Below are 22774 nucleotides of genomic sequence, written 5' to 3'. Positions count from 1 at the left end.
AAACATGAGATCTCTGACCCCCTTGCTCTGTGGCCCAGAAGCAAGTCATCTCAGCTCTCTGTTTTCTCAGACGTAGCATAAGGATAACAGTGCTCACCTCATGACGCTGGTGTGAGGAGTTAGCTACACTATCACCTACGCTCGGAAGGAGCTCGGCTGGCACGGACACGGAGACAGCGGCAAGAGGGCAGTGGAAAAGATGATTTGCCAGATGCCCCAGGTGAGTAGGAAGATGGGGACGGCGTTTGTGGTGACCCGAGCAGATGAACAAACGCAGTGGTGGCGCCTGACTAAACGTGCTCCTGTGTTCGTTCGTTCATTCATTCATTCATTCATTCATTCAATGAACATTTCCTGAATCTAATTCTAAGACAGACCGCCCCCCAGAGTCTGCAACCCAGACATAAATAACGACGTTCCCAGTGGTTGATGAGAAGGACACCCAGCTAACTGAGGCTGCTCCCTCATCTCTGAGACTTGCTATCTCAAGGACCCCCGAAGTGTCCCCTGCTAAACAGTGCCTTAGGTCTCTCCCCAGGTCTGCCTTCTGTGCTGCTTCAGGCGTATGTGGGTGTGTCCCCCAGGGCCAGCACAAGACCCGACTCTCCCGGGATCCTCAAATTTGTTCCTCCCCCCATCCCCCTGTTTTTTTCCTTCTGGTTTTTTGAAACAGGGTTTCTCTGTAGCTTTAGAGCCTGTCTGGAACTCGCTATGTAGACCAGGCTGGCCTCGAACTCACAGAGATCCGCCTGCCTCTGCCTCCCCAGTGCTGGGATTAAAGGCGTGCGCCACCAACGCCCGGCTTCTCCCTTTTCTTTTTTAATAAACAACAAAACCAAATAATATGAAGTTTCAGAGGCTGGAGAGATGGCTCAGCAATTAGAGCACGCCGTTCTTCCAGAGGACCCAGATTCAATTCCCAGCACCCACACGGCGGCTCACAAGCGTGTGCAGCTCTAGCTCCTGGGATCCAATGTCTTCCTCTGGCCTCTAAGGACACCTGGCATACTTGGTACACAGATAGACATGCAGGCAAAATACGCACATAAAATAAAAATAAGTGAATTTAAGCCAGGCACAGTGGAGCACACCTTTAGTCCCAGCACTCGGGAGGTAGAGGCAGGTGGATCTCAGTGAGTTCAAGGTTAGTGTCATCTACAGAGCGAGTTCCAGGACAGCCAGGGCTACACAGAGAGACCCTGCCTGGAAAGAAAACAGGACTAGGGTGTAGCTTGGTAAAGTACCTGCCTAACACACATGAAGCTCTGAATGTCTCCCCGGAACCACCTGTACCACCGTGGTAGCACATGCCTGTAATCCCAGCACTTGGGAGGCAGGAAGCAGGAGGACCAGAAGTCCAAGGTCCAGAAGTCCGCGGATGTGGCTCAGTGGGCAGAGTGTACAGGGTCCTGGGTTCAGTCCCAGCACCACATAAATGGGTGAGGCGGTGCCCACTTGTCACGATGCCAGTACACGGGAGGTGAAGGCAGAAGGGTCAGGTGCTCAAGGTCCATCTTTGGCTACTCAGAGAGCTTGAGGCAAGCCTGGGCTACATGAGACACGGTGTCAAAACAAAGCCCTGGCCCTCACTGAGGACTGGATGGGAGAACATCGAGGAGCACCTCAGTGACGAGGAGGGGACAAACCCCGCCAGACTGGGAACAACGTGACTCTGGGTTAAGACAAATGGAGTGAAGGCTGCCCAGGCCCCCAGGAGTCGCTTTAATTCTGGCTACTTTGAGTCTCCAACAGAGACGGGGCCACTGGTTTGCCAGTGTCCCTCACAGCACCAACAGGCGGGGTCCCCCAGAAAGTAAGCTCCCTCACTCCTGTCTGGCATTCCCTCCACCATGATGGCAGTGGTCACTCAGGACAGCCAGGGGCGATAACTGACTGCTCCCTGTGTGCTGGGCTAGGTGCACAGACGGTGGCCCTTGCCTAGCGGAGGGAGAGAGACGGCAGAAAAAAACAGACTTGGGTGCCACGGAAGGAAACCAGGCGGGCGGGGTGGATTGTGAATGATGTTTACACTGGGATGGCGTCATCCGAACAGCTGCCCAAAGGAACTGAGGAGTCAGGGCTTTCCTGGCCCAGTCCACAAGTGCAAAGACCCTGAGGTAGAAGATGGGTTTAAGGAATGGCAAGAAAGTATGTGGCAAGGCCTGGAGAGACGGCTCAGAGGTTAAGAGCACCGGCTGCTCTTCCAGAGGACCCAGGTTCAATTCCCAGCACCCACATGGCAGCTCACAGCTGCCTGTAACTCAGGCTCCAGGGGACCTGACACCCTCACACAGACCTACATGTAAGTAAAACAACAATATGCATAAATTTTTTAATTATTAAAAAAGGGAAAGTACATGGCTTGATCTTTGGGAGCTAACATGAAGGAAGTAAAATTCAAACAGGAAGTAAAATTCATGTAGAGCTTACAAGCCAAGGAAGATGGTATTCTTCTTCCTTTTGTGTGGGAAAAGGGCCCCATGTAGCCTAGGTTAGCCTTGAACTTGCTTTGTAGCCCAGGCTGGCCTTGAACCCTTGATCCTCTGGTCTCTACATTTTCAGCATTGATAGTACAGTTATGTCCCACAATGCCTGGCTTTTCCTCTTTTCCCCGCTGCCGTCGCGTGCGGTGGTTATGTGTTCTTGTGTGTGCATACATGTACCAGTGTGCATGCATGCATGTGTGGGTCAGTCATGGGGAGATCAGAAGTTGAGACTGGGTGTCTCCTCAGTCCCTCTCCACCTTATTATTATTTTCTTTACCGTCGACTTGGGCGAGGGTACGGCGTGGGGGTGGGGGGTTACTCAAGCGCTGAAACATGCCTGCGTATGGACGTCAGAGGACAACCTTGAAGCTGCAGCCCCAGGAGCCGAACGCAGGTCACCAGGCTTGCACGGCCCCCACCAGGCTTGCACGGCCCCCACCAGGCTTGCACGGCCCCCACCAGGCTTGCACGGCCCCCACCAGGCTTGCACGGCCCCCACCAGGCTTGCACGGCCCCCACCAGGCTTGCACTGCCCCCTGGGCCGTGTATTTGGAGACAGGTCTCCCACGGAACCTGGAGCTGGCCAGTTCAACTAGACTAGTTAGCTCCAGGGGTCTGCCTGCCTCTGTCTCCCCAGCCCTACGAGGCACATGTACCCCCCCAGACACCTTCCTATGTGGGGTCTGGGGACCTGAACTCAGGACCTCACACTTCACACAACCAGTGCTTTACCCGCCGAATCGTGTCCTGGCCCATGAGGAGCTTTCCTCTGTGTTAGAAAATGACAGCCACCCCCACCCCGCTGTGAGGCTCCTTTGCCCTCAGAACTAGGGTCCCTGCCTCTTTTCTGTACATTCTACGGGATGTCTGATCCACATAGCTCCGCAGCCCCCCAAACCTTTGATAAACCCCCCAAGTTCCTAGCAGGGCTTTCTCAAGGGCCACCTCACCAGACCAGGGCCCTCTGAAGCAGGAAGGGGTTGACTTATCTCAGGTCTGACCACCAGAGTGGCCTCTTAGGAAACTATGAAGTGATAGTAGTTGTTAGAGGGGATTCGAACTCCACCTCCACCCCCTGGAAAGCCTCCGCTTGAGGGCAACTGCCACTGGTTTGACTCTTGCTGGTGGTCAAAAGGTGGGGCCTGGAGCTAGGGAAGGAATGAACACCGCTGGGGCTCCCTGCGGGCCTTGACTGGATCTTCTTCCGAGTGCCCCCATCCTGCCCCTCCCCCACCACGCCCTGATCCAGTCCTGCACAGCAGCCCCTGGATCATATGGTCTAGACCTCCCTCAAACCCTTCTGCAGCTGTCCAGCATACCCAGCGTCAAGTCTGAACATCTTTTTTTTTTTTTTTTTTTTTTTGGTTTTACAAGACAGGGTTTCTCTGTATTGTTTTGGAGGCTGTCGGTCCAGCCTGGCCTCGAACTCACAGAGATCCGCCTGCCTCTGCCTCCCGAGTGCTGAAGTCTGAATATCTTTATGGCTATTCGAAGCCTCCTCCATCCTCCTGCCCAGTGACCCTGACCTTCCTGCAGTTGGTGGGACACTCCACACCTGTACCTGCCCAACTGCCCCCAGGGTGCCTCCCGGACCAGGCCTCCTCAGTCTCCTTCTGTGGTGCCTGATGTGTTTATGTACCTGGTCACCGTCCCCAAACCTGGACCACAGCTGGTAGACCCCCATGAGCCACCTAGAGACATACCCAGAGGAGTTTGCTAGGAACAGGTGTCACATCTGAATCCTGGGGTATTTATTTCTGTGTGGCTTTGGGGTGCGTGCGTGTGTGTGTGTGTGTGTGTGTGTGTGTGTGTGTGTGTGTGTGTGTAAAACACTTAGTCTGAACAGCCTTTCCAGCGTTTCCCTCAACCTGTGGGTCTCGACCCCTTTGTGGGATAAATGAACCTTTCACTCGGGTCGCCTGAGACCATCAGAAAACAGATATTTACATTACGATTGATAACAGGAAAATTACAGCTATGAAGCAGCAATGGGAATAACTTAATGGTTGGGGGTCACCACAGCATGAGGAACTGTATTAAAGGGTCACAGCGTTAGGAAGTTTAGGGACCACTCCTCCAAGGCGTTACGCCTGGCCTTCCCTCCCGAGGTTCCCCCTATGACTGTCCCTCTCCTCCCCGACATGCCATCACGGTTTAGAGCTAGCTACCCGCTGTGGTTCCTTCAGGGCTGGTCTGTGGGCACGGGTGTGCTCTGTGAGAAGGCCTGGCTTTTTTTGTTTTGCTTTTTTGGTTTTACCAAGACAGGGTTTCTCTGTATTGTTTTGGAGGCTGTCCTGGAACTCACTGTGTAGACCAGGCTGGCCTCGAACTCACAGAGATCCTCCTGCCTGTACCTCCCGAGTGCTGGGATTAAAGGCGTGCGCCACCACCGCCGGCCAAGGCCTGGCTTTATGCAGGCCCTCAGGGTTCCTGAGCAAATGAACTCCAGAAGCGTCTCAGACTTCAGCGTCTACCCATTCTCGGTGAGGTGAGATGAGGAGGAAGCTAGGCTGGGTGATTCGTGTCCTGTACCTCAGTGTCCCCACCACACGTGGCTTCGCCGTGGTCTCTGAACTGACCAGTGCGCACTCACAGGCAGGATTTTCCCCACGCCTCAGCATTTGCCTTCACACAGACATGTGGGAACGCTCCACGGGACGGGTGTCCTGGCGCTCTGCAATTTGTCTTACTTGCCAGGGCAGACATCTTGGCTGTCATAGCCTTGTACATGGGCTAACCCTCGTTTTCAAATCCGTGTGTTCATTTCAGGGTCTCTGTAGACATACACGCAGATGTCTGCCTGAGGACTTCAACAACGTGCTTAGGACTCAGTCCTTTTCTCAGAGACTCTCTGGCACAGAGCACCAGTACCCAGTCAGTACCTGAGCCAGGGCCCATGGCTACATGTGTTTGCCGCATTGGTTTCCGGTTTTTTTTTTTTTGAGACAGGGTCTCATGAAGTCTTGACTGACTCTCTAGGTAGCCAAAGATGACCTTGAACTCCTGATCCTTGTATCTCTACCTCCGGAGTGCTGGCATTAGAGGCCTGAGCCACTGAGCCTGTTTGATGTGACACCGGGATCAAACACACGGCCTTATGCGTGTGTGCTGGGCAAGCACTCTGTGACTGAAGTCTGTGCCCAAGCCCGTCATGTGTTCTCCATCTCAGGACCCACGCCTACATCTGCATATGTGTCCATGCGTGCATTCAAAACTTATGCGGTCCCTGTAATTTGGAGAGTATATCGTGCGTGCGTGCGTGCGTGCGTGCGTGTGTGCGTGTCTGTGTGTGTGTTACAGGCATGTGTAACCCGTGTGTCTTTCTTCCTCCAGCTAGCTGCCGTCTTTCCAGTGTGGATAAAGTGCCTCTCTGTCTTGCTCACACACACACCCATGCTCATATGTACTGTGTAGGATGGGGAGGGGGCCCCGGTGTCAGCAAGCTCCCGTGTCACAAGGTTAATTTCTCCGCAGCCAGGCAGGCTGGGCCCTGAGGGGAGTGGTGGGGGAGGGGCTGGTCCCCACAGCCCCTCTGATAAATATGTATTTGGGACTGCTGTGCTCAAAGGTCATGGAGGGGGAGGAGGGGAGTGGTCTGCACTGTGCTGGGCTACTGGATCCCAGCCGAGCCCCGTGTGGTTTGCGTTACCTCCCTTTAGGGGGATGAGGAGATTCAGCGAGGTGTCCCCTTCATCCTAGCCTGCCCCACCCCACCCGTGGCCATGCTCAGGGGGAGATAGTTGTGGACACAGATATTCCTCTGAAGCAGGAAAGCAGATAAGCCCACCCACCACCCGCCTCTGGATACCCAGACAGAGACGAGCAGACGCACAAAGACGGCCTCATGGACCACCAAACGCATCGAGAGTTGAGGGTCCGGAGTCAGGCGTATTCTTTCCCCCAACCCTAACCTTCGCACAACGCAACGTATGTGAATGTCTATGCCGTACACAAACACTCATGTGAGGACACGCGGTGCACAGCCAGAAATGTCCCTGCACACTCAACACACACAGACACAAAGGTGGCCTGGTTTCAACCTAATATGTGCCTGAGCACTTTACAGGTGGGCTCGGCAAGGACGCACGCCAAGAGTGCCGCAGACACCAAGTTCTGTGTAGGCAGACACACACGCACACACACACGCAAGTGCAGGCAAGTGTGTGGTCGAGCACCCATGTCCACACACAAGCACCCTGGCACATACAAAGACCCCAAGACACCTGCGTCTGGCGGGATGCAGAAGGCACGGGGGAGCCAGGTCAGAGAGCCCACCCTGCTGCGGCACCAGAGTCTGCTCTGGACCTTTCCCCACGGAGGTGAGGGAGGCTGCCGGGTCTCTGGTCTCTGCCCACCACCCCCAGGCACGCCTCAGCCAGATGCGCCATCGTTTGTCCAGCCCTGAGTCACATCAATTGTAGAGCCTCCCCTCCTCGCTGACCAGCCATCTCGGCCATCAGCGGCCTCGGCCATTAGCTGGCGCCTCATTTCGGCCTGCATTTATTCAATCTCCCTTACCTGGCAGAACCATCCGGACCACCGGAGTCCTTTCGGGGTCTGCCTGACTCTTTCCTCGAGGGAGTCCGATGTACCCTGTTGTGTGACCCTCGGCCCATGCCTCAGGGCGATCCCCCTCCTCAGCACACTGTTCAGGCTGTCACCCTTCAATGACCGCTAGCCACAGTGGCTCTGGCGTGTTTGAGTATGTGTGTGTGAATCAGCTTAGAGGTGTGTGTATGGGTGGTGGGGTGGCTACCGCTGTGTTTTAAGTCAAAAGGAGTGTGTGTGTGTGTGTGTGTGTGTGAGAGAGAGAGAGAGAGAGAGAGAGAGAGAGAGAGAGAGAGAGAGAGAGGGAGGTTAGGATGTCAGCAGTTGTAAGTTAAAAGTCAAAGGGTGCATGAGTGCATGGTTTTGCATATAGGAAGTGGAGTGGAAGAAGCTATACTTCATGTGTGTGTGCATGCATCTGCATGTGTGTGTGCATGCATCTGCATGTGTGCGTGCATGCATCTGCATGTGTGTGTGCACGCATCTGCATGTGTGTGTGCACGCACACTGGAGTGGTCTGGTACATGGGTCTGTGCTTGACGCAGGGACCGTGAGGGCCTCTCAGTCTTAGGCACGGAGCGGCAGGGCACCCCAGAGCCGGCTTCTTGAGAGGTTATGGACAAGTGGAGTGTGTCTCTCAGACTCTGATGCCTGTGTTTGTGAAAGTGACAGATGCTGCCTCCCCGGCCTCGCGGCAGCGGATTAAGTCCATGAATGCCACATGAGTCCACACCCAGGGTGGGGGAGGGTCCCTGGCCTACTCTGACGATGCTGTCCCAAGTGTGGGCCATGGCCCTGCTTGTTACAGGATCCCGGGGTAAAGGCTAAAGTCCCCCCTGCTCCCCCCCCCCCCGCCCTTGTTCATTTCTGGAAGGGACACTCTGAACTGACACCAGGAAGACTGTTCCTGTTGGTGTACACACAGGGGCTTGCTCATGTTCACATATGACAGTTACTGAGTGTGCAAGAAACGTGAGCTGCATGTGTGTGTGCGTGTGCGTGCATGCGTGCGTGCATGTGTGTGTGTGTGATTGTTCATGACACTTCACTACCAGCCAGATTAAACTTCTCAGAGCATCTTTTAAGCCTCCACAGAAGAGGCTTTGCCACACAAGACCAAACGCAGGTCCCAAGAACAAGCCTCCAACGAGAGACGCCTCCTCCACACCTCTCATGGCCTCTGGATGCCCTCCCTCACTTCCCCTTCCCGATACATAAGCAGCTCCTCAGCACCCCCCACCATCTCCTAGTTGGAACCCATTTGTCCCTTTTCTTTCTTGTGCTCAAAGCCAGGCACCACGCCGGAACCAAGTGTGGGGCCAGGATAGGTTCTGTTTGAGTCCAGGTCCTAGACCGTCAGTAGCTGGTGCCTAACCGATATTTTCAGGTCAAAAGTAATCATGCTGCTATGCTAATTACCTTGGGGAACTCACTAGACTTTATTCACACACTGATTTCTGCCACTCAACAAATACCGATTGGATGCAGAGCCTTTTCTTTTGCGGGTGGGGGTGCCTCCAGCCTCCTGCGTGTGTCAGAGCTGGGGGGCTGCCTGCCTTGAGGGTCTTGTGAACACAGAGGGATAAGCGAGTGGAGGGTGTATTTGCTTCCCCACACCACCACTCGCTTCTGAGAAAGTGGCCCTGGGCTCACCAGGAGGCAGGAGCAGAGGACCCAGGAGCTCCTCCGTACAGCATCTGACCAAGCAGTTCAACCCACTCATTGTCCAGCCTTCCTCTCATGATGGAAAGCCAGACCTGGGCCTTGGAAGCCCTCTCGGAGTCATGTAAAGCATCCATCCACCTGACAGGTCCTTGGAGACAGGTGTCTGGTCTCCTGGGGCAGGGAGGAAGTGGGGGAGGGTCCAAGTCAGCTGAGGAGGACTGAGAGAGACGTCTAGGGACAAAGCTGACCTCCAGGGGCCAAGAACCCTCGACTCTGGCCCCAGTTGGGGGCTCAGGGACTAGGCTAATAATGTAAATGTCCCAGTCTTCATCTGTAAAAGAGGTTACCTGCCGGGGCTTCTGTGAGACCAGGCAGGGGTACCCACTGTTATTATTATTAATAATATTGTTATCATATGGAGAAGAAAGAAACCAAAGAAAAAGCAGTAAGTGGCATATTTAGAAGACAAAACAGAACCACTTAAGGAATCCCCCACATCCGTCATCGCTTCTAATGGTTCTCCGATTCTCCTTATCCGGGTTTCTCAGCCAGTTGTATCCTGATAAATCCTGGAAATTAAGTAGCACATGCTGGAGGGGAAACCCGATCCTTGGCACCTATCACCCCACCCGGCCAGCTCGTGGCACGGACATCTGTCACTTGCTTCAATGGGTCACCCCCCCCATTATCATTGTTCGTTAGGGCTACAAAAAGCCCTACCCAATGGGGTGCAAAGGGCACAGACTCCTGCCTAATTGTTATTTTCATGGGTGAAGGGGCTTCGTCCCGTAGGCCCTGAATGTAAGGAGGGGAGTGTCTGTGAACCAGGAGGGAGATGGACTCGAGTGGCCACTGGAAAAAATCTGGCCAACACGGTAAGGTCTAGGGGATGTAGGCTAGCAACCTTTCCTGCACATGCAACCTAGGTACAGGTGTGTATACAAATGCACACACAGTATGACTGGGTGCTTTCCCACCGAAGCACACTGAATTAACACTTTACTTTCCCTACGCAGACGGACACACAGTGAGGCTACCAAGGACAGGACAGCAACCTGGAGGAGGGATGGCCGACAGCATCCTGAAAACCAGGGGCATGCATGGCAGGGCCTCTGTCCAGCATCACCCACAAATCAGGAAGTAGCCCGAGTCTCATTCCCAACAACTAGAGATGCTGTCTGAGGCCCTGAACCATTTCCTTCCTTTCAGGCACCCCCCACAGTCCCCACACATGAGGATACTTTGTTATTATGGAGGGGCCAAGGAAGGTTTTGGGGGGCAACTGTGGGACGGTAGATCTTTTTTGTTTTGTGTTCTTGAATCCAGTTTGCAGGATGCTGTGTAAGCATGCTGTCAAAGCCACCCACGACCTCCGTGAGCAAGCAAGACAGCCCTCCACACTCCACCTAGACCCTTGCTCCACAAATCGGCCCAACCCTTTTATCCAGGACACACAGGGTTCCCCAACAGCGACAATCGCAACAATAACAGCTCTGGGAGAAAGGGCACTGTCACATACTACGTGACTCTAACAGACACACGCCACATTCAGACCTAGTAACCGCACACAGGAGCTGTACTCCAAGCACAAGAGTGTCTCATGTCCACCGCTGACACTCCACTTGAAACATGGCCCCGCACACTTCCACACGGGAGCCAGAGAGGGCCTCCCGTCTGCACATGTAGCAGATGGCATGAGAACACCAAGAGACCAGTCCGAATACACGCCAGACTCCCTCTTGTATGTGGAACACGCCAGGCTCCCAAAGCCCACTAAAAACATACGTCATGATTCCGTACTTTCGGCTTCTCTCACTGCCCGTCCCGAACACCTCTTCCTTACCACGAAGGCCTTGTCCGCGTGCACGCTGCCGCCATGGTCTGATTCTATACACACCAGGCCCCCACCAAGCAATGGCTCCTCACCCTCCCCTTATGCCCTGGGGGGGCTGGGGGAACAAATTCCCCTGTCCGGATGGCAAGAGTCTACAACTGTGGACAGTTAAGTAGCTGATCTGAGCCTTCTCTAGATCTAAGACTTGCTGGTTCTAGCCCTATAGGCCCCAGGGGTGGGAGTGGTCAGGAGGCCGGAGCCTTTCTCTTGGGATCTTTTACCTGAGACTCCAAAGCCCTGAGGACCCGCTCAGACAGATGCCCCCTACACCCCTTCCCCTCCATGTCCACACCCTTCTCTCTCAGTAGGACTAGGACCACAGTGGTGAGCCCTCACTCAGGGTCCTCCCCTCCCCCTCCCCATGCCCCAATGAACCTTCAGGAACACTTTTCCAGGGGACAGGAGGAAATAGGTGGTGGCCCCAGAGCCCCAGGGCAGACCCAAGACCCCAGCTAGAAAAAAAAACCTGGCACACCGATCTGTGGGGTTTGGGCATGGAGGTTAGGCTCTGGTGGGAAGTTACGGGATCTCTGCTTTTGCATGGAGACCCTCGCCCTGGTCCCCGTTCAATGCTGATGCTGCAAAAGTGATAAATAAATGAAACTGGGGGGAGGGGATGGGGACGGGGGAATGAGTGGCAGGGAGGAGAGGATGGAATAAAGGGGGGAAGGAGAGAGAGAGAGAGAGAGAGAGAGAGAGAGAGAGAGAGAGAGAGAGAGAGAGAGAGAGAGAGCTGGTGGGGAGAACGGAGAAAGAAAAGGAAGACAGCCTGGGGGTGGGGGGTGCAAAGAGGAAGAGGAAAACTGGAAAACGGGAGCGACAAGACATAAAGGAGAGAAAAGAAGGCGTGAAAAGACCGGAGAGGAAGAAAGGGGAAGGGAACCAGAGGCGGCGGATGGGGCTCCCCAAGTTACAGACTTTGCCCAGAGAGCAGAGGGGTGCGCTGCGTCTCCCTAACATCACTCTGGGGCCCCTGGCTTCGCTTTGCAGCTCTCTTCACGCCTGAGGGGCGCCACCGCCTCTCCGCGTCCCATCCCGGCTGCCTCCACTTCCCATTTCCCACCCTCCCTGCTGGCCAAGGCGCCCCGTTCCCTTTCTCTCGCGCCCCCCCGTTTCCACACACACCCCCCGGCCTTTTCTCGTTCCCAGCGCCCTTACCTCTCCCCCCCATGCACCCTGCTTGCTTCGGAGCTTCAGACGGCATCACCAACCATCGCCTCACTAAACCGGCCCCCACACCCCCAGGAAGGAGGGGGAGAGGAAAGAAAAAAAAAAGCAGGCGAACCGCCACCAGCCCTGATCCTCTGGCCTCATGTTCCCCACAGTCACCCCTTCCTGGAATGCTGGGTTAAACCAGGGGTCCCACCCAGCCCGGGGAGCCTCTCCGAAGCTCCGCGGCCAGCCAGGAGCGGATGCCGCCTCGCCTCGCGGCTCCAGGCTTCACTCCTTTTTGTGTTCGGTGGCCCCGGCAGCGATGTGTTTTGTTTTCAGCACCTTTTTATTGGTGTGATTTTCCCCCCCGTTTTCTTTTCTTTATTTTTTTTTTTTTTTTTTTTTTTGGCCTGGGGGACGGCGACGATGAAGCGCCCGCCGCCCGCCTCTTTGGCCAGCTCCGGGGCTGTCTCTTTCCGGCTCTTTCTCTAGTCTGCGCTCCTCGCCTCCCTCTTTTTTCTTCTCTGTCTCGGCTCTCGCTCATCCTCCCTTTCAGCTCCGTCCTCCGCCGGCTGCCTTCTGCCTCCCCCTTCCCCCTCCACGCCTCTTCTTTCCCTATCCTTTTTGCCTTTTCTCCTTTTCCCCCCCTTCCCTCTGCACCTCTCAGTCCCCATTTTTTCCCATCCCACCCCCCCCATCTATCTCTCCTTTGGTTCCTTCACTGCCACTAACTGCAAGCCGATCTCCCCACACACACTCTGGCCCCCCAAATAATAAAAATACCCAGCCAGGGGGCAAAGCCTGGGTGCGGGCTCCGAGAGGGAAGCGAGAGGGCCGGGGCCCGCGGCAGCACGGGCAGCCGGAGCGCGGTGCGGAGCGAGCGGCGCCCGCCCGGCTCCCGCCCGGAGAGCTCTCTGCAATAGGCCGAGCCGGCTGCATTAAGCTTCTTGCAATCAATAAAGCGCGGGTCAGATTATGCAAAGCGCAGATATTAATATGCAAAGTTTTAAAGATTTTTAAATGGAAGGGCGAGCGCGGCGCGGGCGGGCGGGCAGGGGCTGCGAGGGGAGAGGGAGGAAGGGAGGGCGGGCGGGCGGGCGGGCGCGCAGGCGAGCTGGGGAGAGGAGGAGGCTGCCCGCCGCCCGCCCGCCCGCCCGGCTGCGCCGCGCCGCCTTGCCTTACCGCTGCTCCCATCGGTAGGCGCCGCTGTCTTCGCCATGCGCGTCAGCTGCACGGCTCCGAGGGGATGGCCGAGGAGGAGCCGCCGCCGCCAACGCTACCCCCGCTCCCGCTCCCGCTCCCGCGCCCGCTCGCTGCCTGCTGCTGGCGCTGCTCTGGCCGCTGCTCCTCGCCTGAGCTGCCGGCGCGAGCCCAGGCGCGCGCCATCCCCGGCTCCCACCTTGTCCCCATGGCAACCCCGGGCCCAAGGATGCTCAGAGAGAGAGAGCGCGAGCCAGAGAGCGAGGGGGGGAAGAGAGGGAGAGGGAGAGGGCGGGGAGCGCAGGGGACACAGAGGCAGGGAGAGGCCCGAGACCCACAGAGACGCAGAGACACAGAGAGACGATTCAGAGAGACGCAGAGACATGCCGAGACAGAGACGCGGAGATGGGAGAGGAACGAGAAGTGAAGGGGGGACACCGGCACAAGGGGGAGCCCTGACACAGAGACGCACCGAGATGTCAGAGACAGGGAGAGATGCAGAGACACCGGGAAGGGAAGTGAACAGAAAGGTACTCAAAGACAGGGTGAGGGAGACCCCCGGGTCCAGAGACGCACAGAGACATCCAGAGACGCACAGAGACAGGAAGAGAGATACTCAGTGATAGAAACACTGAAGAAACAAATAGACGGAAGAGAGAACAGGAGAGAGAGAGAGCGGAGGCTCGAAGGCAGGACGAGGCCCTGAAGCCAGGGGTGCAGAGAGACACCCAGAGACAAAGAGAAGGGGAAAGAAAGAGAGGAATTGTAGTGCGAGAGGCAGCGAGGGGTCCGGAGATACACACAGACACACAGGCCCAGGGGTGGGGGAGTGGGGAGAGACGGGCACCAAGACCCACAGAGACACCCAGAGACAAAGAGACAAGGAAAAGAGGTCCGTGCAAGGGAGAGATAAGAGACAGAGAGTCAGCACAAAAAGGGAGCCCACAGAGGCAGAGCACACGGACTGAGCAGTAGGGGGAGACCCCCAAAAAGAGATAGAGAGAGACAGAGAGATAAGAGAGAGAGACAGAGAGATAAGAGAGAGAGACAGAAAGAGAGACTGAGAGATAGAGACAGAGAGATCAGAGAGATAAGAGAGAGACAGAGAGATAAGAGAGACAGAGAGATAAGAGAAAGAGAGACAGAGAGATAAGAGAAAGAGAGACAGAGAGATAAGAGAAAGAGAGACAGAGAGATAAGAGAGAGAGAGAAAGAGAGAGAGACAGAGAGATAGAGACAGATAAGAGAGAGAGAGACAGAGAGATAAGAGAGAGAAAGAGAGACAGAGAGATAAGGGGGGGCAACAAGAGTCTGACAATGGAAAGAGCCCCAAAGAGAGGCAGAAGATGAGAGAGGAGAGAGCCAGATCCGAGGAACCAGAGATGGGAGCTAATAGAGGCGAGAACACCAGCGAGACCCCGTCAGAGTCACGGGAAGCGGAGACACGGGAAACCGAGACACGGGCATCGGCACGAGGGTGGGAAGAGTCAAGACTAGACAAGTGACTAGAGGGAGGGAGAGACAGAAAAGTAAGGCCACGGCGAGAGACCGCAGCAAAACGGAGATCTTAGAGTGATGCTCAGGGACAGACAGACGTGGGCACCCCAGAAAGGACACCGAGAATGTCAGGCAGAGACGGGCTCTGGAAGGGGCCCTCTGCTAAACAGAGAGGCCAGGCACAGAGGAGAGGAGGAGGAGAAGCAAGGCAGAGAGAGAGCCCTTGGAGAGAGGGGTCGTGGGACACAGGGACACAGCCCCAGGAAAGCTGGAAAGGGCAGGCTGGGGTGACAGCAGACGCCGGGGGCGGGGTGGAGGATGAGAAGAGGGGAAGATCTCTCTCCTGGGGCACAGTAGGCCTCTCCCAGGAGGAGAGGAAAGCAGGGCAGAGCCGAAAAGAGCCATGGACCAGGGGAAGGTCCGTACGGGGTCAGCAGAGGGCTCGAGGCTCCCACCCCCTGCTGGCTGGGGCTTGGAAGTGCAGCGCGGACGACAGACAGTGTGCCCAGACCTGGGAAGCGACCAGGGGAAGGGAGGATGAGGAGGCCGGCAGCGGGCACGCGCTACGCAATCTCGACTCTGGTTAGCGGCAGCCACCACACTCTGCTTTGTTACTGAGAAGGCTTTCCTGTTTCCCCATGTGTGTTGAGTGTGCACACTGGATCCCTGCCATGTGAGAAAAATACCACCGCCCCATCCCAACTGCCCACAGGCACAGAGAGGGCTCCCGGGACCTACACTGCAAGCACGGTTCCTAACAGAAATAAATTCAGGAAACACCTACCCCGCGGGCGAGCGGAGTTAGTACCTGGGACCCGTGCAGCGTGTGCACAACAGACACGGAGCTACTCGCTACTCCCTGTACCAAGCAGCCCCGCGGGACTCGCGCTGTGTGTGCGACTAGCTACTCCTTGCGCACAAAGTAGGCACCGCATTTGGGGCAGTATAAGCGTAATAACCTCGCGGTCACTTAAGAGCACCTGCGGGCGGGGGTGATTACTTTGTGATGTGTGCCCGGGACAAATAGAGAGATTCCCCCACCCCACCTGCACACAAATTAGCTATATGCATGACAGAGCACTCCTATAATGCCAGAACTTGAGAAGTGGAAGCTGGGGAAATCAGAAGTTCAAGGCCGGCCTCAACTACATTGTAAGTTCAAGAGCTGCCTGGACTACATGAGACCCTGTGCCCACCCTCAAAAGAGAGAGAGAGAGAGAGAGAGAGAGAGAGAGAGAGAGAGAGAGAGAGAGAGAGAGAGAGAGAGAAACACCACAGGGGTTGGGGCTTTCACAAAGACGTGGGTTCAACATCCAGAACTAACAGTTGTGGCGGATTATATTTGTAATCCCAGAATTTTGGAGATCAGAGGATTGCCATAAACTTGAAGCCAACCTGATCTACATAGAGGCAAGCAAGAGGCTCAGTTGGTAAAAGTGGCTTGCTCTCAGTCCCCAGAATCCAAATGGTACAAAGAGAAGATAGACTCCCACAAGTTGTCCTCCGACCTCTGAACACACACCATCACACACGAACACTTGCATATGCATGAGCGTGCACAAGACACACACTCTCTAAATAAAAGCTCTAAAATTTCAAATATAGGGGCCGAGTGGCTGAGTGAGGAAGGGTGCTTGCTCTGTAGGCCTGGTGAGCACGTTCAGTCCTTAGAATCCACGTAAGTGTGGAAGGCGAGATCCACAAAGTTGTCCTTGGCCTCCTCATTTACACACACACACACACACACACACACACACACATAATTAAAAATGTTTTGTTTTTGGTTTTCGAGGCAGGTTTTCTCTGTGGCTTTGGAGGCTGTCCTGGAACTAGCTGTGGTAGACCAGGCTGGTCTTTCATTGTCTTGGAACTCCCGAGTTAGGCCAGGCCAGATGGTCACTGACCCCCAGGGATGCATGGTTTTCAACTCCCCAGTGCTTGGGTTACAATAGGCCCTTACCCATTCCACACCAGCTCACATTTTTACATGGGTTCAGAGGATCAAATTCAGAATTGTGTGCCGGCTAGGCCATCTTCCCAACCCATGAGTTTTAAAGGTTTATTATTTTTATTTATGTGTGTGTCTGTATATATGTATGTACATGTGCCGCTGAGTGCCCTTGGAGGCCAGAAGAGGGCATTTAACCCCAGAAGCTAGAGTTATAGGCAGTTGGAAGCTGCCATGTGGGTGCTGGGCATTGAACCCAGGACCTCTGGAAGAGCAGTCAGTGCTCTTAACCTCTGAACCGTCTCTCCAGCCCCAGGGCTTAGTTTTGCTGAAACAGCTTCATGCCCAAGTTCAGCTTAGGCTGGCCTTAAATTCACCTTAACCTTCCTGCCTCGCTCTCGTCTCCTGGGTGCTGGGATGACAGGTACAACACAAGCCGCCATGCTTAGCTTTGTGGCGGGTTTCTTTTGGGCCACCAAATCAGCTCACAAACATGACACAATGACACAGAGACTTATTATTAATTAAGAATGCTTGGCCTTATTTTAGGCTTGGCCCATTAGCTCTTATAAGTTAATTTAACCTGTTTCTCTCCATCTATGTTTTGCCTCAGGGATTTTTACCTTCATTTCGTATGTCCTACTTTTCTTGCTTCTTCTGTGTCTGTCTGTCTGACTGTCTGTCTGGTCCTGGCAGCCTCCCTCTTTTTCTTCCTGGTTCTCGCTTCTCTCATTCTCTCTTGAGCCCAGATTCCTCCTCCTACATATTCTCTCTGCCTGCCAGACCTGCTATCCCTCCTCTGCCTTGCTATTGGCCGATCAGTCTTTTATTAGACCAATCAGGTGCCTTAGACAGGCAAAGCAACACATCTTTACATCATTAAACAAATGCAGCATAAACAAATGTAACACATCGTTACATAGTTAAAGTAATATTCCACAACATGGCTTAGTCCCTCTCTTTCTGTGTATTTTTTGTTTTGTTTTGTTTAAAGATATTTTTATATTATATTTATTTTTATTTCATGTGCATTGGTGTCTGGCCTGCATATGAGGGAGTTGGATCCCCTGGAACTGGAGTTACAGTTGTGAGGCACCAGCTGGGTGCTGGGAATTGAACCCAGGTCCTCTGGAAGAACAGCCAGTGCTCTTAACCGCTGAGCCATCATCTCTCCAGCCCCATTATCTCATAATTATCGAGAACGTCCACATTAAGCAGGCAACAGCATTTATCACGTTCTTACAAATGGAGATCCCACAGCACACACAGCAGCAAGCCCTGCATATCCCTTGTCCTAAATGACCTCTAGGGGTCCTCTTGCCCTGAGTCATGGTTCCAGAACACACCAGGGTGTACAAGGCTGGCTACAACACAGAGAAAACGAGCATGCGCCGTGGTTCCCAAAGCCTCGTACTCCTCCTCTGAGGACGGGATGGTCTGGGGGAGCGAGCGCCCTCCCGGAACACGGGTCGCACAAGCATGTGGCCCTTTCTGGGCGAATGTGTCCTCTCTTCATCCTCTAGGCTCACGTTTCAGAAGCACACGGAAAAATGCCAGGGTCCTAGCCAGGTGAGTTTGCTCAGCAGGTAAAGGAGCTTGCCGCGGAAGCCCGGTGATCTGTATTCCATTCCCAGAACCAACTCCACAAAAGCTGTCCTCGGCGGGTTAAGACCACGGCTGCAGTTAAGAGCACCGGTTGCTCTTCCGGCAGACCCAGGGTCTACTCTCAGCACCCACGAGGTGGCTCATGGCCACCTGTGACTCCGGACCCAGGAGATTCAATGCCCTCCTCTGATCTCCTAGGGCACCAGGTGCACACATGGTGCCCAGACAGACATACACGCAGGCAAAATATTCATACACATAAAATGAAAAGTTGTCCTCTGGAACGTGCAATGTGCAGGATTCTGTAAGTATTCAGTTTTGTTTGGGGGGTTGTTTTTTGCTTTGTGCAAGCCCGTGGTGCGTGTGTGCATGTGTGCGTGCATGCGTGTGTGTGTGTGTGTGTGTGTGCATGTGTGTGTGTGCTCACTTGCACACACATGTGTGGAGGTCAGAGAACAATTTTCAGGATACAGCTCTCTTTTCCATTAAGTAGATCCTAGGAATTGAACTCAGGTGATCAGTCTTGGTTCGAGGCCGGGCTGGACCAACAGTCTCCAAAACAATACAGAGAAACCCTGTCTTGTAAAAAAAAAAAAAAAAAAAAAAAAAAGTGTATTCATATGAAATTCTGGGCAATGGTACTACGGTAACAGAAAACCGTTCAGTCACTGGAGAGGAAGGAAGGGACCCATAGCAACAGGATGGCAAGTTCCAGGCTCGTGGAAACGTTCTTGTGTCACGATCACGGTGGTTGCACGACTCTGTGTACATGTGTGTGTGCATGTCAAACTACACCTGTGTCAAGTAAATTAAAATTGGTGAATTTCGGTTGGTTGTGGCATGGCTCACCTTTAATCTCGGGGCTTGAAAGGCAGAAGTGGACTTGATCACTGTGAGTTTGAGACCAGCCTGGGACTCCTCTCCTCTCCCTCTGTCTCTGTCTGTCTCTGTCTGTCTGTCTGTCTGTCTGTCTCTGTGTGTGTGTGTGTGTGTGTGTGTGTGTGTGTGATATTTCTCTCCACATGTATTATATATGTTATGTATTTTTTTAAAACTTGGTGACTTTTGGGCTAATGAGATGACTCTGGGTAAAGGTACCTGAGTTTGAGCTCCAGGATCAGCATGGTGGACGGAGAGAGCCAACTTCTGCACATGTCCTCATACATTCACAATCATACCTCGGCACATGTGTGCCCCGTAAGTATAAAAAAGGCCAAGCTGGTGACACCCAGTGCATAAATGTTATACTATGACGAGGGGGCTCTAGAAGGGGGATGGCACTGGAGATGAGTCCTGAAGGAGAGGGCAGGAGACGGGGTGAGAGTGGGGGGAGTGGGAGTATCTCCCAGCAAATGAGAGCAGCTGCCACACATGGTGGGTGGCGGCCGACACACACGAACATAAGTGATTCCAGTCCTTGGTGGGTAGATGCAGGAGGCTCAGGCTGTAATCCAAGCTGCTGGGGAAACTGAGGCAGGGGGAGGGGGGGCGGGGGGGGGAGGGTTGCAAGGTAGCCCAGGGACCTGCCTCAAAATAAAATGTGGGGAAGTGACTGAAGGATGGATTGATTGATGCTCTGCCCTTGCAGAAGACCTGAGTTCGGTTCCCAGCACCCACCCACCTCAGGCAGGTCACAACCCCCAGTAACTCCAGTTCCAGGGGACCCATCACCTCTGACCTCCACTCAGGTGCATGGATAGCCACACACAAATGCACAGCTAGAAATAATAACGCAGTAATAAATGGGAGAAAACTAAAAACATGGAAACAAAGAAACAAAAAGCTGAAGGGTGTAGGTGGTGACAGAGAATTCACAAGACCCAGCTCTGCGCACCAGAAGGAGGAGGCTGACAAAGAGAAAGACTGCTTTACTAAATCCTTGACTACATAGTAAGTTCAAGGCCAGCCTGGGCTACATATGAGATGGTGTCAAGCAAAAATCAGGAAGGAGGGGTGGAGAGACAGCTTAGCAACTGAGAGCTCTGCCCTCCTGAGTCCCAGTTTGAGTCCCAGCATTCACCTGAAGGCTCTCCACCATATATATAACTCCAGTTCCAGGGATCTGCAAGCACCAGGCACGCAGGCAAAACACCCACACAAATAAAATTTTGTAAAATTTTAATTAAAAAGAAGACAGGAAGGAATGGGGAAAAAACCTGGACAGGGCGCTGGCCTACAATCCCTGAGAGGCTAAGGCAGGGGAATGGAAAGTATGATGTTATCCTGGACTACATATCCAGTGTAAGCATTTGGATGGGATGGACAGGGATGGATTCTGGCACTCGGGAGTCACAGAATGCTGATGTTACCACAGGTCACAGTAAGCACAGCAGCTTACAGCCCTGTTTCAGGGAAAGGCTTCCCCAATTAATAGGCTCTGCTCTGGCAGGAGAAGATTTTCCAACTGGGGATGTTTTGCTCTGGAGGAGAGGGTTTCCCAGGTGAACTTGCTACAGCTCAGCTCTGCCCCCGGGAGAGTGGAGTTTAAAAACTCAGCTCTGCCAAGGGAAGGTTTCCCCAGCAAAAGTATTAATGTCCCTGCTCGCTCTGCTCTGCCCAGGGTCGTCTCTGCTCCGCCGCAAAAGAAGATCTTCACCCAAAGCTCATCCAAGGGGTTTATTGGGAGGGAAGAATCCAGGAGAGTGGCTGTCCTCTGAGTGGCAGATCACAGTGGCAGCACAGTCATAGGGTTTATATAGGGCTTCTTAGGGGGCAGAGTTTTCCTGGGCGGGGATTGGTCAGATTTCAATCTCCTACTCAGAGATTGGCTAGAGCTCTGCTGGAGGACTGGTTAGTTTTCTGCACAGGATTAGGGTCAGATTTGGCTCTGGCTTTAGGGTCAAAGTGTGCTTCTTTCTCTGGTCCTGTTTAGCCTTTTGGCTCTAATTTTAGGGCCAGGGTGCATTTCTTTCCCTGACTCTGATTCCAGGGACAGAGTGTGTTCCTTTGGCACTGGTTTCAGGGTCAGGGTACATTTCTTTGGTTCTGGTTGCAGGGCCAAAGTGTGTTTCTTTGGCTCTTCTCAGGGTGTGTTTCTTTGGCTGGACCCCTTTCCCTACATCCAGACCTTGCATTAATAGTATTAATAATAATTTTTATATATTTATATATGAAGGTGTAGTGGTACACACTTTTTTGGGGGGACACGTTTCAAGACAGGGTTTTCCTGTGTAACAGTCCTGGCTGTGCTGGAACTCACTTTGTAGACCAGGCTGAGCCTGCCTCTGCCTCCCAAGTGTTGGGACTACAGGGGTGCAACACCACCACCCAGCTGTTATACACCATTTATCCCAGAATTGAGAGGCAAAGGCAGGTGGATCTCTGTGAGCTCAAGACCTGATCTACAGAGAGAGGTCTACACCTTCCAAGACTCCACAGTGAGAATGTTTCAAAACAATCAACAAAATGTAAACAAAACAAAACAAGATCAGAGAAAATGAAGATAAGCCCAAGCCTACTGAAACATAGTGTCAGATAAGCTATCTGTACCCCTAACGGCCAGTGGGGAGTCTCTAAGGCAGGACTGGAGACAGCCCATCCACCCTGAAGAGTCTCCAGCCATCTTTCAGCTTCCTTCGCTTAAGAATGGTCTCCAACTACCAAGCAGCTTCTACTGTGGACCAGTCCCGAGCCTCTTGCCCGCCACCGTTAACTTCCTGGATTCCATGTGGTTGCTGCCCCCTGGTGGCCAGAGTGAGACATGACTGACAAGCTCTACAGCCAAGCCCAACCTCAACCCTTGGAGTCCAGCCCCAGCCACGCCCATCACCGGCCTGCTCAGGTTCCAGGCCTGCCCATTCCTTCTTAAACCTAACGTAAGCTTTTCAACTCTACTTAGGGAGGATACGGTAGTTGGAGAACAACTCGTGAGAGTCATTCTCTGCTTCTGTCGTGCATATCCTAGTGACTGAACTCGGGTCATCAGGGTTGGTGGCAAGCGCCTTAATCCCCTGAGGCATCCTGCTGGCCCCGAAGTGATCTTTCTACAGTGCTGCACTCCAGGCTGGGCACGTGGCTCAGTCATTAGCGTGCTTGTGTAGCATGCAAGCAGGTCAAGACTCTAGTCCCAGCACGGCAGAAAGCAGACATGGTGATGTCCACACATGTCGTCCCAGCACTAGGAAGATGGAGGCAGGAGGACCAGCAGCCCTCATGGCCGCCACTGTTACACAGGAAATTCGAGACCCTGTCTCGAAAAAAATAAAAAAGTCACTCACATCTCAAACTGTCCCTGGACTCCCTGTTGCCAACAATAGGATCAAACCCAGCTCCTTAGGCCGCTTTTGAGTTTGTCACGGTATCTGACTCCCAACAACCCCCCCTCCCCAGCCACTGTCCACGCCACACCCTGAACTCTAACCACATCAGACCACTACACTGAATCTGCTTCCTCTTGCCTCCTGGCCTTTTCTATTTTTTTTTTTTTTTTTTTTTTTGGTTTTTTCGAGACAGGGTTTCTCTGTGGCTTTGGAGGCTGTCCTGGAACTCGCTCTATAGACCAGGCTGGCCTCGAACTCACAGAGATCCGCCTGCCTCTGCCTCCCTAGTGCTGGGATTAAAGGCGTGCGCCACCAACGCCCGGCCGCCTCCTGGCCTTTTCACAAGTAACGTACGTATGTACGTATGTATGTATGTGTGCCCGGTGCCTTCAGAGGTCAGAAGAAAGGGTTAGATTCCTTGGAGTTATGGACAGCGTGAGCCACCTCGTGGGAGTCGGGGATTGCACACAGGTCCTCTGCAAGCGTAGCAGGTGCTGTTAACTGCTGAGCCCTCCCTGCA

General features: G+C 53.8%; 1 protein-coding gene across 1 annotated transcript in view; it reads right to left on the bottom strand.

Moving 5' to 3' along the window:
- The window catches only part of Pou2f2 (POU class 2 homeobox 2), an 84393-nt gene extending 71370 nt beyond the window's left edge, over nucleotides 1-13023 (bottom strand). Inside the window, exon 1 of the mRNA XM_040734411.1 lies at nucleotides 12928-13023. The gene's annotated coding sequence lies outside the window, so the exon portion shown is untranslated. The remainder of the gene's footprint in view (nucleotides 1-12927) is intronic.
- Nucleotides 13024-22774: the final 9751 nt, after the last annotated feature.

Source organism: Mesocricetus auratus, unplaced genomic scaffold (assembly GCF_017639785.1).
Source record: "Mesocricetus auratus isolate SY011 unplaced genomic scaffold, BCM_Maur_2.0 Super-Scaffold_100038, whole genome shotgun sequence".
Classification (NCBI taxonomy): domain Eukaryota; kingdom Metazoa; phylum Chordata; class Mammalia; order Rodentia; family Cricetidae; genus Mesocricetus; species Mesocricetus auratus.
Note: the sequence above shows the minus strand (reverse complement) of the source record. Positions and strands in the feature narration are given on the sequence as shown.